Genomic DNA, 13,596 nt, shown 5'->3' with positions numbered 1-13,596 from the left:
CATACGCCCCACTCGCTCCCTATTGTCTTTTTTTGTAAAATATCACCGCCAAAGCTTTCCCGGCCTTTGGCTTTATGGTCTAGAAGCTCCAGCAATACATTGATGTCCGAAACAAACACACATCCAGATTTTCACTGGTGGTATGAACCAGTGGACCTGATTTTTTTGAGTTGTAGGATATTTAACGCAAGACATCTTGTACCCACAGCTGTTTAATACTAAGTTTTTGTACACTCGTTTGCTTTCGCCGATATAAAACGATCCGCATGAACATTGCACTTTTTTTTTACTAATTAACGAAATAAATAGATTAGACGTCCCATCATGCTGCGGTTTCCGGTCGACAATACATTCAGTGTCGAAGTTCAACGGCATGCTCTGCCAGAGCCGACCAGGATCCATTGTAAGTAACTGCGTTATCCCTATTGCCGGACTCCTACAACATTATCCAACTTTTCAAGCATTTCTTTTCTTATTTGCCTTCAATCTGCAGGCAACAATATCGCCCTTTATTTTCGAAAAGTGCAATGGGCATTCCGGTGAAAAGCAAGAGTTTTGTTATTTTTATGATTCCAGCAATGTCTTCGAACGCAAAACTACAAAAAAGCGTTACCTTTAAGTGCTTGGCCTTCTGGTTCATAGAGCAAGGTGTCAGGGGTCCCAACAAGAAAACTCCGTTGTTGTCAACCAGAGGAACTTCGCCCTTCAATGAAGCTCAACAAATTACAATGATTAGTTCCACAACCAAAACGTGACCTCCACTTAAAAGTGACCTCCTGGAAACAATGTCTTCGTAAGGCTTCAAGATCAAATGTAAAATAACATAAAAGATTCATTATTTTAGCTCCCACGTATAATGCTGGAAAGCTCCCTGGCATAACGACGGCAGCAACTCCATCCAGTATTCTGCTGTTAGACATCTCGGTGTTACCATGCCTTGTTGTACAACCCGGAATACTGACGGCGCATACATCGAACGCTAAGTTTTGGCGAGACCTTACAAGGCAGGGCTCAACTAAGTTCCGGGCATTGCTTTCCGAAGAGCAAACATTGTTTTCAACCACAAAAAGATAATTAATATTGATCTTTGTCGCAAAACCTAGATAACCTCATCATTCCAAACATTTTGCGGAAACCCTTACTAAAAAAATAACACCGGTGTACGGGAATTAGTTAATAACACAAAGGCTTACACAAGTGAATTCATGTCTTAATTCAAATAAAATGCAAAATCATGTTATTAAAACCGGGAAGATGCAAACTTAAAAAGACATTCAAGCCAGGTTGCTTCAACGCCGCCTAACTGCTTTTTTTTCGCCTAACTGTTTTTTGTTTAGTACAAATGTACCTTTTTGGTGGATATAGGAAAACACAGATACCTCGTAACTCTGTGATTGCCACTCGCGCTTGGTCTGACGACCCAGTTTTGGTTCTCTTACGTTTCTTTTACGGAGTAAATTTCCAAAAACGAAATAGGATTGCTCAAAAAAACTATAAGAAAACAACATTGTGATATATTTAGGTTTATTAAAGTTTTGCATATATATATATTACTTTTAAATATTAGTGTAATAAAACGTGATTGGTAAACATTTCATGGCAACAAAGCATGTAAAGAAAAGTGCTTTTTGCATTAAAATTTGCAGTCTGGAAATAAGTTATATTATATATTTTCTTGGCATGTATGTTAGTAATAGAAGACTCGTCTTAATTGGTGGTTGGCATGTATTTTAGTAATAGAAGACTCGTCTTAATTGGTGGTTTATTCAGTACATTTTTTAGTATTTCCATAGTAGAAGTAAGTTTGATGTTAACTTGATGATCGTATGTGTTATAACTTCAGAAAGGTGTATGCACAGTTCTAAGAATGTTGGCTTCAAATTCAATAGGACTGCTTTATGATACTCGACAGTAGTGTCGCCACCATATAACATAACTCTTCGTCTGACGTTAAGGAATGCGCACATTTCACCATGCGAATACCTTCTATTTGAACCAGTCTTATTTGCTTAATATGTTGTAAAACCAAGCCACTAGAAAGGTCAGTTTGACTGACGCTTTCTTCATATAGTAGTTGTTGGTGGAATATATTATTGTGGGTTGTAGTCTTTTCTATTGCCTGATGTTGTATCATCGCATGTTGATGTTGCGGCCCACTAAGAACCTGTCATAGTTCTTCTTTCTGGTAGTTTTTGGGGCTCTTATGGATTCCTGCAAAAGTGCGCTGTCCCAATCTGAGCACCTTGTTAGATCCAAATTCCTTGTATGTCACTGTTAAAATAGCAAACTACTTTTTTGCCTGAATTTAAATCTGCTATCCAGTCGTTTAGCGATGGGAATTTTTGCTAAAAGTTTTGCAACAGCACTTGCCGTCGGGTAAATACAAACTTCTCAAGACCTCGCGTTGATGGTGCTGGCATGTTTCATGCTACGGTCACTTTCAAACATTACAACCACGTGGAGTTTGAGTTTCTTCAGCGTTCTCTTGTGGGTTGTCGGCCTGGTTTCTTTACCATCTTTGTAATTATGCCCTCCATCTTTGAAAAGTAATTCCAGGAGTTCCCTTAGGGTTTGAGTAAGATATTTTCCGTTCACAAAAGGGCCTTCCAACCCGATAATGCCCTGTAACCCTGTTGGAGTCGACTGGGGCAGTACACCGTTATGGACGATCGAAGTTGGCAAATTATGATTAGTTTTTAAACTAAAATTTGAAATATGCTGATTTCGCGCAATTTGTACTTTTAGCCGTGTCCAGCTAATTTTCACTACTTAAATGTTATTTTTTTATGCTAAATAGAGTCCACAAACCCATTACAAACATAGTTTCTTGCCCTTTAAAACAAGAACACGTTTTCTTATTCCTAGTGTTGCTACCATACAATGAACAAATAGCTTGCTGAATTAGTTGCTTTTCCTGTTACTAAAACTAAAACATCACTCTAAATAGGCTTACAAATCCTGGCTAATATGAACTGGCAATAGCTACCGAATAATTGCCATGCTTACATCGCTATTGATTTGACGCACTGCGGTTGTTCAAATAATTTTTTTTTTATTCGTGTGAAACATTTAAAAAAAAATTCGAAATGGAAACGATGTTGTGACTGTTCCCTTGGCCGGGTGACGCACAAAGATTTCATACGCGTAATACTGAGCTTTGTTCGCTGAAGCTTCAATAATACCTCCTGTAGCGTCTATGTACATAATATCTGTTTTAGTTCTTTCGTGAAAAATGCGTAAAGTATCCAACGACCAAAGTGAAGGCTACTTGGTATGTTAGAATGAAAGCGAATTGTTCATGGCAACGAGGACTTGCTTCCTGTACATTTATCCGCTTGTGCAACTTGCATTGCCTTAATCGCGTCGGTTTCGTTACTCGAAGGAAGTTGTATTTTATTAACTTCCGCCCTCGCTTGTCTTAAAACATTATAAATAGACGCGTTATCGTGATTGCCCAACTCTTCCACTTGGTCGTCTAACTTGTCTAAATTGTTTATGTTAAGGCGGCGAGGCAAAATGTTAGACAACATTTCCTGCATGGCTTTTCTTCTATCACCCTTCAATCTGCATGCAGCAATATCGCCCTTTCTGTGCCTTACATCGCCCGTGTAATTAACTTGGAATGTTTTGCTGGCATTAGTTGGCAAATCGATACTAACTTTACAAGTGCAAAATTTCAAAAGTAATGGGCATTACGATGAAAAGCACGAGTTTTACCATTTTCATGATTCCAGAAATGTCTTTCGAACCTAACACTACAGAAAGGGTTACATTTTTTATACGCTTAACGAAACACGCAACACCAATTTTTATTAGTGAAACGTCGACCAACTACAGATTGTTTTAGTGGATTTCCAGAAGTCCAAAATTCGCAACTTATATTTTTTGACAGATCTGGCTCATCTTTGTCACATGACGGCACTTGATTAACTGGACTCTCACACAAAGTTGGTTCACCACAACGCTCAATCCTCAATAATTTCAACAGCCGAAACACCACTGCTACTACTACAACTTTCTTCACAAAACACATCACTACTAGTTATCACATTGAACTAACAAAATCTCCTGCCGCGAGTTTCAAACTCGTTACCATGTTGCGCAACAAAATTCTTATGAATACGAACTTCATACCTAATTTCTTTCTTTGACATTTTTCTTCGTTTTTTCAATTTGCCTAATAAAGTGTCCCAGCTAGCACCGCACGAACGATCAAAATAAAAGATACAATCGCGCTTTTTTTCAATTTTATTTTATCATTCTGTTGATCAACCATACGGGCCCCGCCATAAAGTCGTTTCATAGGCTGCAAAAAGTAAATACGTTGATAAAATTAAGGTGATAATTGGGAAAAATATTTGTAAAAACACTTACCGTTACCGCACGGCTGTGTGTCACTTTCTCCAGCCCGCTGGTCGAAGGAGTGCTCAACGGTCTTCTACAAGGAAATCTAGTTAGATGATTCAGCACTCCTACTTTGACAACCAATAGTTTTGCAAAACACTTACCGCAGGGGTGGATACCTCTTTTCTCGGTCTGTTGGTCGGTGGAGCACATGTCTAATTTTTTTACCTCTGCTGGGTTTTCCCAGGATTCCTGCGTGCAAACGTTTATTCCGGCATTTTTTGATTTTTTACATACGATTCTGAATATTGTTTGTAGAAAATGTTTTTTGCCGTGCCCAAGACAGCGCTTTTATGTCTTCCTCTATCCCTTTCCAAATTCTCATTCAATTTCACTTCTGAGTATTATATTCACTTTAATACGTCTATTCCAGGTATCTAGCCAGCCTCTCTGTAGTAGTGAATGTCTTGATGTGCGAGTGCTTTGTAACTCACAATTTTGGCAAAATGTGTTGCATAATGTTCATCATTGTATCAACATTTCTATCACTCAGCTCAGCAACAACTCGTTCTTTTAATTATTGCCCAATCTTTCTCCATAACCGCGTCTTGTTGTCTTTCGATAAATTGTGGTTTTCACTTACTTTTAGTGGTTGCCTTTGAGAAGGAAGGAGATATTTTCCAACTGTCTCTTGGTTTGTTTGCCCAGCTTCTTACTCCTGCGATACGACTGCTCTTTTTATTTAGACTGAATCTTGTCTCCAAACTCACGAACTAGTGCAACATTCTGATCGCCGTATACTTTGGCGAACTCGGCAACGTTACAAAACCGTTTTCCGGAGCACCGCGTTCGCTTAAACTCCTGTCGACTCTTCTACATAACGCCTTGCGTCCTTTTGTCTTTCGATGACTTTTACTCGACTCGTCCTTTCTGTGTCGGCCCAAATCACCTAGCAACAAGCTGTCCAAAGACAGATTTTTTAATTATTTTCTCTGTTGACCTTCTCAGTTAATATTGCTATTTGCCTTACGGGTTTGTTAACATGGTGCGGTAAAAACAAATTAAAGTTGCAAAGGCAAAAGGTTTTACATTTTTTCCAGATGACGCACAGAGATTTCATACGCGTGATACTACGATTTGCTCGCTGAAGTTTTAGTAATATCTCCGCGGTGGCATTAATGAACATAATGTAGGTTCGTGTTCTTACATGAAAAATTCGTAAACGTGTCTTAGCGAAAAAAAGATTAAGGCCACGTGGAATGCTTTAATAAAAGCAAATGGTTCCTGCCAGCGCGGATTTGTTTTAACTACGTTTCTGTGCCTGCGCATCCTGCAGTGCCTTAATCGCGCCGTTTTCATTACTAAAAGGAAGTTGTATTTTAATAACCTTCACCCTTTTATTATCCAACTCTCTGTTTAGTTGGTCTGTAATCACGAAGGCAGAGAGACTTCCATCCTCCGGTTTGCTTATTAAAACCCTTAGGGTAAAACGACAACATCGAACTTACATGCAAAAGTTTTATTTTATTAACTTCCGCCCTCGCTTGTCTTTTAAAACATTTGCCCAACTCTTCCACTTGGTCGTCTAACTTGTCTGTCTAAATTGTTTAGGTTAAAGCGGCGAGGCAAAATGTTAGCCAATTTCCTGCATGGCTGTTCTTCTATCACCCTTCAATCTGCAGGCAACAATATCGCCCTTGTTCCTTACATTGTCTGTGTGGTACCTTAACTGTTTTACTGGCAGAACAAAATTCAAAAGTGCAAATGGGCACGGTCTTCTACAAGGAAATACATAAAGCAGTGTTTTAGAAAATAATAAAAACACAAGCTTATTCACAGACATACCACATTTGCGGGAAAACTAAAGACCAACTTTGATGCAACGGGTGGTGCTTCGCTCCTTGGTGGCCGCGGAAGGTCTACAATATTCAAAATTATTAGTGTTTTTACAGTTATCGAAGGGAAACATTTGCTTTACTCACACAGGCTTGAATGAAGCTTTTTACACCGTGCGTGTCCCACAATCTTTCGAACAGCGAGATATTTCGGAACCAAATGATAGCTCAAATATTGGTCGATTAGTCGTTTATCGATTTTAAACATACATATTTACTTACCTTCGTTGTGGGAAGATGGGAGAAGTTGGCCAGCGTCAGCAATGGGGGTTGGCGGTCTGGTTTGTTCAACTTGTTTGTAATTATGCCCTCCATCTTTAATAAATACTTCCGCAGAGCACTTAGAGAATGGCGGAGTCCCTCGGCCCACGTCCCGTTTGCAAAAGGGACCTCCAACCCCAGGAACTCCGACCCTTCTTCCTCGACGCTGACCTTTTAGGCCATGTTTAGTCACCACGCAACCCTGTGGAGTCAACTGGGGCAGTAACCCGGTGTGAAAGATCTAAATTCAGCAATTTACAATGATTTGTTTTCAAACCAAAACGTGTCCCACATACAAAATGGCATATAGCAACCTTCGATCCAGGGTAGTGAGGCGAATCAGCGTTCTTGTGTCCTCCAAGATCTTAGAAATAAGTCTAAAAAGACAATAAAAAACACTACTCGTCAATACCTTGAAGGAGAGGCTGATGCTTCCTCCGGGCTGCTGTTGACTACGTCGTTAGTGCAAAGGCCAATAACGACGACAGCAACTCCATCTAGCATTCTGATGTTGGACATCTCGGTAATACCATGCCGGGTGGTACCCCCGGAATACTGACGGCGCATACATCGAACCTGAAGTTCGGCGAAAGCCTTACGAGGCAGGGCTAAACCAAGTTCCGAGCATTGCTGTCGTAAACATAAAGGATCCGTTTGTGGGAGCTCGGTAAAGGAACCTCCCAGCTCACTTGCTTCCCGCAACTGCTTTACTAGAGCTTTAAACAAGGTTTCCAAACAACTAACTATGCTACTTTAATCAATGAACCAAACTTAGATACCCTCTACCTGTACAAACATATGCGGGAAGACCAGGAGAGTCGTATTTCCTCAGTAGGAACTCGCAATCGCGAATGGGTCACAGTTACCAAACTAGGACTGCGTTTCTACGTGCGGAAAAATACACCTCCCATTGTTTTGTTCGGACAGAAAATTAATGTCGGTAAATTAAACATATCTTTTAATCAAAATTAACAAGTCTGTATTCGTTGGTTGAAAGGAGAAATTCAGTAGCTTCCACAGAATGATTGTACAAAGTACCTTTTGGTTTACATACCGGAGATTTGTCAGAGGAAAACGCCAAGCAACTTTGAAAACCAGATGCCTGCAATATTAAATATGGAATTCCAATAACAGTTTACCCTTTTTGTGTTAATTCTGCAAAGCATTAGACAAATTTATAACTCTACACGGGTTTATTAACTGGCTTCACCGGCAAGAGTTTTGTGCGTTGCACGCGCGGCCTCCGTCGCTATGAAGGCTGAACTTTGGTTGAGTGTTTGGGGTAAGGTGAATAACAAGCATTGATGTGATGCCGATGGTAAGGACTTACAAGGGATTTTTATAAAATAAGTTTTTCATACATCAGTAACTTAAAGGGGTATGACCTTTTTTCTTTCCTTTTGCCAAGTGACGTTTTGCCAATATCCAAGATACCACATTATGATACATTTTCTAATATTGGTGTAATAAAACGTGATTGGTAAACAATCCATAGCAAAAAAATTAAAATTTGCAGTTAAGAAATATAGTAGATTTATTATATATTTGCTTGGCATGTATATTTAATAGTAGAAGACTTGTCTTAATTGGCGGTTTATTCAGTTTCGTCTCTTTGTTTCGGGTTCATGGTTGAAACCATTTTTAGTATCTCCATAGTTAGAAGTAAGTTTGATGTCAACTTGATGATCATAATGGGTTGTCCTTTTTGTTGATGGTTTATAATTTCATCTTTGTGTGCCCTCAAGATTAGGGGACGAAAATTGATATAAAATGGATACCTCTTTCCTCGGTCCGTTGGTCGGTGAAGCAAATGTCCGTGCTCCAACGGTCTTCTGCAAGAAAATACATAAAGCAGTGTTTAGAAAATGATAAATACACAAGCATATTCACAGACATACCACATTCGCGGGAAAACCAAAGACCAACTTTGATACAACGGACGATGTTTCATTCCTTGGTGCCCTGGAAATGTCTATAAAATTCAAAATCATTATTTTTTTACAGTTATCGAAGGTTTTTCTTCTGCTAAAACATTTACCACAGGGGTGGGTGTCACTTTCTTCGTCCCGCTAGTCGAAGGAGCACAAGCCCGTGCTCCAACGGTCTTCTTCAAGAATATACATAAAGCAGTGTTTAGAAAATGATAAATACACAAGCTTATTCACAGACATACCACTTTCGCGGGAAAACCAAAGACCAACTTTGATGCATTATCGAAGGGTAACATTTGCTTTACCCACCACAGGCTTGAATGACCTTTTTTCACCGTGCGTGTCCCACAATCTAACAGCGAGATATCTGGAAAACAAATGATAGGTCAAATATTGGTCGTTTATCCGATTTTAAACATACATATTACTTAACTTTGTGGGAAGATGGGGGAAGTTGGTCAGCGTCAGCAATGGGTGTTGGCGGTCTGGTTTGTTAAACATGTTTGTAATTATGCCATCTTTAATAAATACTTCCGGGAGGGCACTTAGAACAAGGTGGAGTCCGTCAGCCCACGCCCCGTTTGCAAAAGGGTCCTCCAACCCGAGGAACTCCGACCCTCCTCCCTCGACGCTGACCTTTTAGGCCATGTCTAGTCACCACCCAACCCTGTGGAGTCAACTGGGGCAGTAACCCGGTTTGGAAGATAAAACACTATTCAACAATACCTTGAAGGAGAGGCCGCTGCTTCCTCCGGGCTGATGTTGACCACCACGTCGTTAGTGCCAATAACGGCGGCAGCTTCTCCATCCAGTATCCTGCTGTTGGACAGCTCGGTAATACCATGCCTGGTGGTACCCCTGGGAATACTGATAGCACATACATCGAACATGAACGAGGGTCTTACGAGGCAGGGCTCAACTAAGTTCCGAGCATTGCAGTCGGAAACAGAGGAGCCGTTTGCGGGAGCTCGGTACAGGAGCTTACCAGTTAACTTGCTTCCCGCAATTGCCTCTACCATACTGCTTTGCTGGAGGTCGGTACCCTTTCAAGTAAATATATTATTGGTTTACATCTTCGCGAAAACTGGCGCAATCTACTCTTCGCCTCTAGTTTTTTCTGAGCAGTGACGTTGCTTTCGCGACCATACAAGCGCAAGGAATAGTTCAGCATTTACATTTACTAGGTATTGAAGCAGGTACACCCTCACACGGCATATCGAGCAAGGCGATGAGCATCATGAACTTGCTCGTAAACTACTTTTTTACTCGCATCATTCATTCAAAACGCCCTCCTGTAATTTTTTACACCTCGATACGCAGCTTCCATAATGTTCACTTCCCGGATGTACAGAATATCCCATATTTGCATTCCACGCTCGGAACAGCTCTTGGTTGTATGCGTTCACTCAACATTCGTCTGGTTCAGGTTCCAAAATAACGGTTTCCTTTTTGGCCAAAACTATTCATGGCATTAAGAAAATCACAAAATGCGACACCTGTCTTGTAGAAGTATATTTACAAAAATAGCTATTTTAATAACACTTCAACTATATCAACTTAACCTATAATATATCACCCAGAAGTTGCAAACTGTTGTTGCATAGACTTTCGTATGCATCCAACGCATTGCGGACCGCCAACAGATCTTCCCTTGACTTAATGTATTTCGTTTTTATCTGTTTTTTCAGCGCGTGATGCAAATAAAGGTTTTTAAACTGACGGGACGAGGGAAGTTAAGTCTAAACAAAGTAAATCATACATAACATTTTTAAGTTTTTGGATGCTTACCCGTAAACTTTCCCACCCTTTCTACAAGAAGCGGTATGCCGCTTGCTATGCATTTGCAAGGATGCCGCCATTTCGTGCAGCTCTGGGTCCTCTTCGCTAATGAATTTCAAAAGTATTCATTTTGTATTAAACGTGGTTATACGGGGTTAGCGCGAACGAGTTTTGGTGGTGGAACCAGCGAGGGACTGTCCTCTCCAGTGAGCGCTCGAGCTCGCCAAATTTACCGGGGGGTAAATGGCAGTTGGGGCGAGCTCAGATCGGTAAAATGGAGGTCGGACGAAAAGACCGTTACTTCCAACTCTTAACGTCGGTTTTAATGCCTCTTTCACTGGAGGAGATCGAACGCGGATTCCGGTCAGCGTCACAGATGGTAAAGGGTTCCACCACCCTGAGAAATTAGTAGAGCCTGGTCCGACCTTCCTTGAAACCCCAATAGGCCTTGTTCTCGCTCTCAGTGACGACGCAACAATCTCACCCTTTTAGTTGCAGATGCTGGTCCCCTAATTGCAGTGCCTAAAAGAAAGCACTCGTTGCACGTGTACAATACGCGACGCTAGCTAGATAAAACAAATGCCTTCGTAGAATCCGCCTTGAAACACGAGCCGAACATGTTACACCAGTCCTTAACGATGTCCAGCCGTTTGTACTCGCGTTCGTAGTCACGAAGCACTGGCTTTTCGAAAATGTATTTTCAAGCAGTCGTTCTACTTTCTACTTGGGATATTTTAAGCCAATGTGGTAGCAATCCTTGACATCCAATATCATCAGGACAGTCTTGTAGAGGCCCTTGGGGAGGTGAGGTCATGTGGATCCTTGAAGCCAATGCACTTGAAGTTGACCTTCCACATGGCGTGCGGCGGCATCCACAGGAACAACACCCAGCTGAACATCTTTTTCCGGCGACTTTCAGATGTTTTAGGAAAGCGGGAGGAAGGCAACATATCAAAGAGAGTCTCGTCTAGCGGGTGTGGAGGCCCTAAACCTAAAAGTTGTTGCGACACATTGTGCCGACAGCAAGTCCTGGCGTGCTCGCCAATTTGTTACCATATACTACAGGATCTCTACTTTACGGCCTATGGGGCTGCCGAGCGCCACACAGCGTGTCTTTCAACTGTATTAAAAAGAGCGATATTTCAAAGCCTAAAATCGTTACAGAAACGTCAATTACCAAGTTCAAAACCTCTTTGGATTTCGTTTTCCCGAAACACCACAACGAAGAGAAAAAATGGTGTAAGTGCCAAACATAAATAATTATTAGGTGCCAACAGAAAACGTGATAAGATAAGAAATAAATAAGCAAAGAAACAATACTACACGCAACCAATAAAAACAATACAACATTTGCAAAAGAATAAACAATACAACATTTGCAAAAAATGATTCGGGGCACAGTGCCGAAACTTGGCGCTCCATTGCTCTTGCAAATATCTGTCTGATGTTTTCAAAATTTAAGCTATGAAGTTTTCGATAAGGCGAAGTTTCAGCTCAATGTTATTGTGTATTGTCGAACCGCATATCACCGTAATATGTGTGTTACGACGTAGGTGATGTAACAGATGGCAGCAGCTATTGCACGAGCACTCTTATTATCAACTTTGCATTATTTAGTCTAGAGCTGTTGTTATCCCGGTCATTTGCGAAGAGAATTGAATATATTTGCAAAATTAAAACTATTTTGTGCTTTTGATGTCGCAGACTGGGCAGTAATCGGCGTTTGTTTATTGTTTAAAAATATCTTTCCGCTGTAAAGCAATTCGAATATGACCTTTTTAATTATTGCTACTCTCGAATTTTGAAGCTTGGTGTAGAACTGTGAAACACTCGCCTTCTTCAGAGTGAAAAGTAATAGATGTCTGTAATGCGACTTGTGAAACAGGATTAGAATATGATAAAATCGTTTGTTCTTACCAGGTTAGATATCACTTATGTTATGCTATAATATAGCGTTGTCTGATAAAAGGTTTTGGAGAATGACATCTTGCTTTGCGCGATCAACCACAAAACAGAGCACCATATGTTTTGAATATTTATTTTGCAATAATATTGCGTTTCGGGGCTGAAGTTCAATTAAAATTCGTCGTACAGATGTAAAAGCATTAGGCTGCATCCTGTTTTTGTATCAAGCTTGTCTTTTGCAGTATCATTACAACAAGTTGCTACCGGTTTCTGTGTATAGTTGCTCTTGCGAGCATTAACGTGGTGTGAAGTTTTTTTTTTTTTAGATTGACAATTGTTGTTAATTTTTTAAGCGATGAATATAGAAAAACAGTTCATATAAATAAGATATAAATAAAATAAGGTGTCCTACTTTTCGTTCAGTAACACTGGTTATTGTAAAAAGCCGCTTTAAGCCTTAACAAGCATCCTCCCTAGTACCGTTGCATAACCGCGGCTGATCTCTGAAACTCATTTCAACTCTTGAAGGGTATAAATAGCTAAAATTGCATTTAATCTGCCACTGTTGTTATTGAAGTGGTATCATTTTATTTTCTTACATTCTTATAAGGTATAAGATAACTGCAGTCTTTTAATCAGGAAATGTTAACCAATTAAAATACAGAATTTTAAACACGTTTCTGCATAGTCTAAAATCTACATCAAAAAAGGCAAACACAGGCCTATACGATACCGATCTCATACAAATTTTAGTTTGGTTGCAATCTCTTATTTTTAATAGATATTGGACGTTAACCAACGTTTAGGATACCCACCGGCGTTTATATTATATAATCTAGATATAGTTCGATAAAAGAACTTGATTGGCGCTTAGCTATAGAGTTGAGTAGATAGCCGAAAACCATGTCGCGGTGTTGCAAAAAAGCTAAAAAAAATTTAAACTCTACGTCCAAAAAACATGTTTTTTAGTTCTTCTGGCCAATCGGGAAAAATGTTTGAATCTACGATAATTTGAAAGAATTAAAGTTGTTTTTCAACCGTTAATAATCGTTTTTGTTTCTTGTCTTGCAGGCTTGTGAAATTTCCACTCGCTTAACCTTCGCGGAGTTATTTTGGCCATTGATAAAATCAGCTGCTATTTTATTTAGGTTTTTAACTACGTCTTTATTTTTGGTCTATGTTTTAAATTTGTTTGGAAACGAGAAACTATCTTTAATCGGTTAACAATGCCCTTAAAAAGATACCCGTTGTCTAGTTTAGAATTTGTGTTCAGCTTTTGATTTTCGATTTAACAAAGTCACTTCTGGAATGAAGGACACGAATGAGACGCGTTTCTTGAGGCAAAGTTCAATATCTAAACAAAATAAGCGTAGCACTTGTTGGCACACATCAGTAAACTGAAAGCAACGCGCTCTTCTCTAGCCAAGGAGGCTACACTATAAGGTCTGACATGTGAACGATAGTTTCAATTGCGAACCGAC

The sequence above is a fragment of the Ascidiella aspersa genome, chromosome 2 (genome assembly GCF_963924565.1).
Source record: "Ascidiella aspersa chromosome 2, kaAscAspe10.2, whole genome shotgun sequence".
NCBI classification, from domain to species: Eukaryota; Metazoa; Chordata; class Ascidiacea; order Phlebobranchia; family Ascidiidae; genus Ascidiella; species Ascidiella aspersa.
This window is presented reverse-complemented; position numbering follows the sequence as displayed.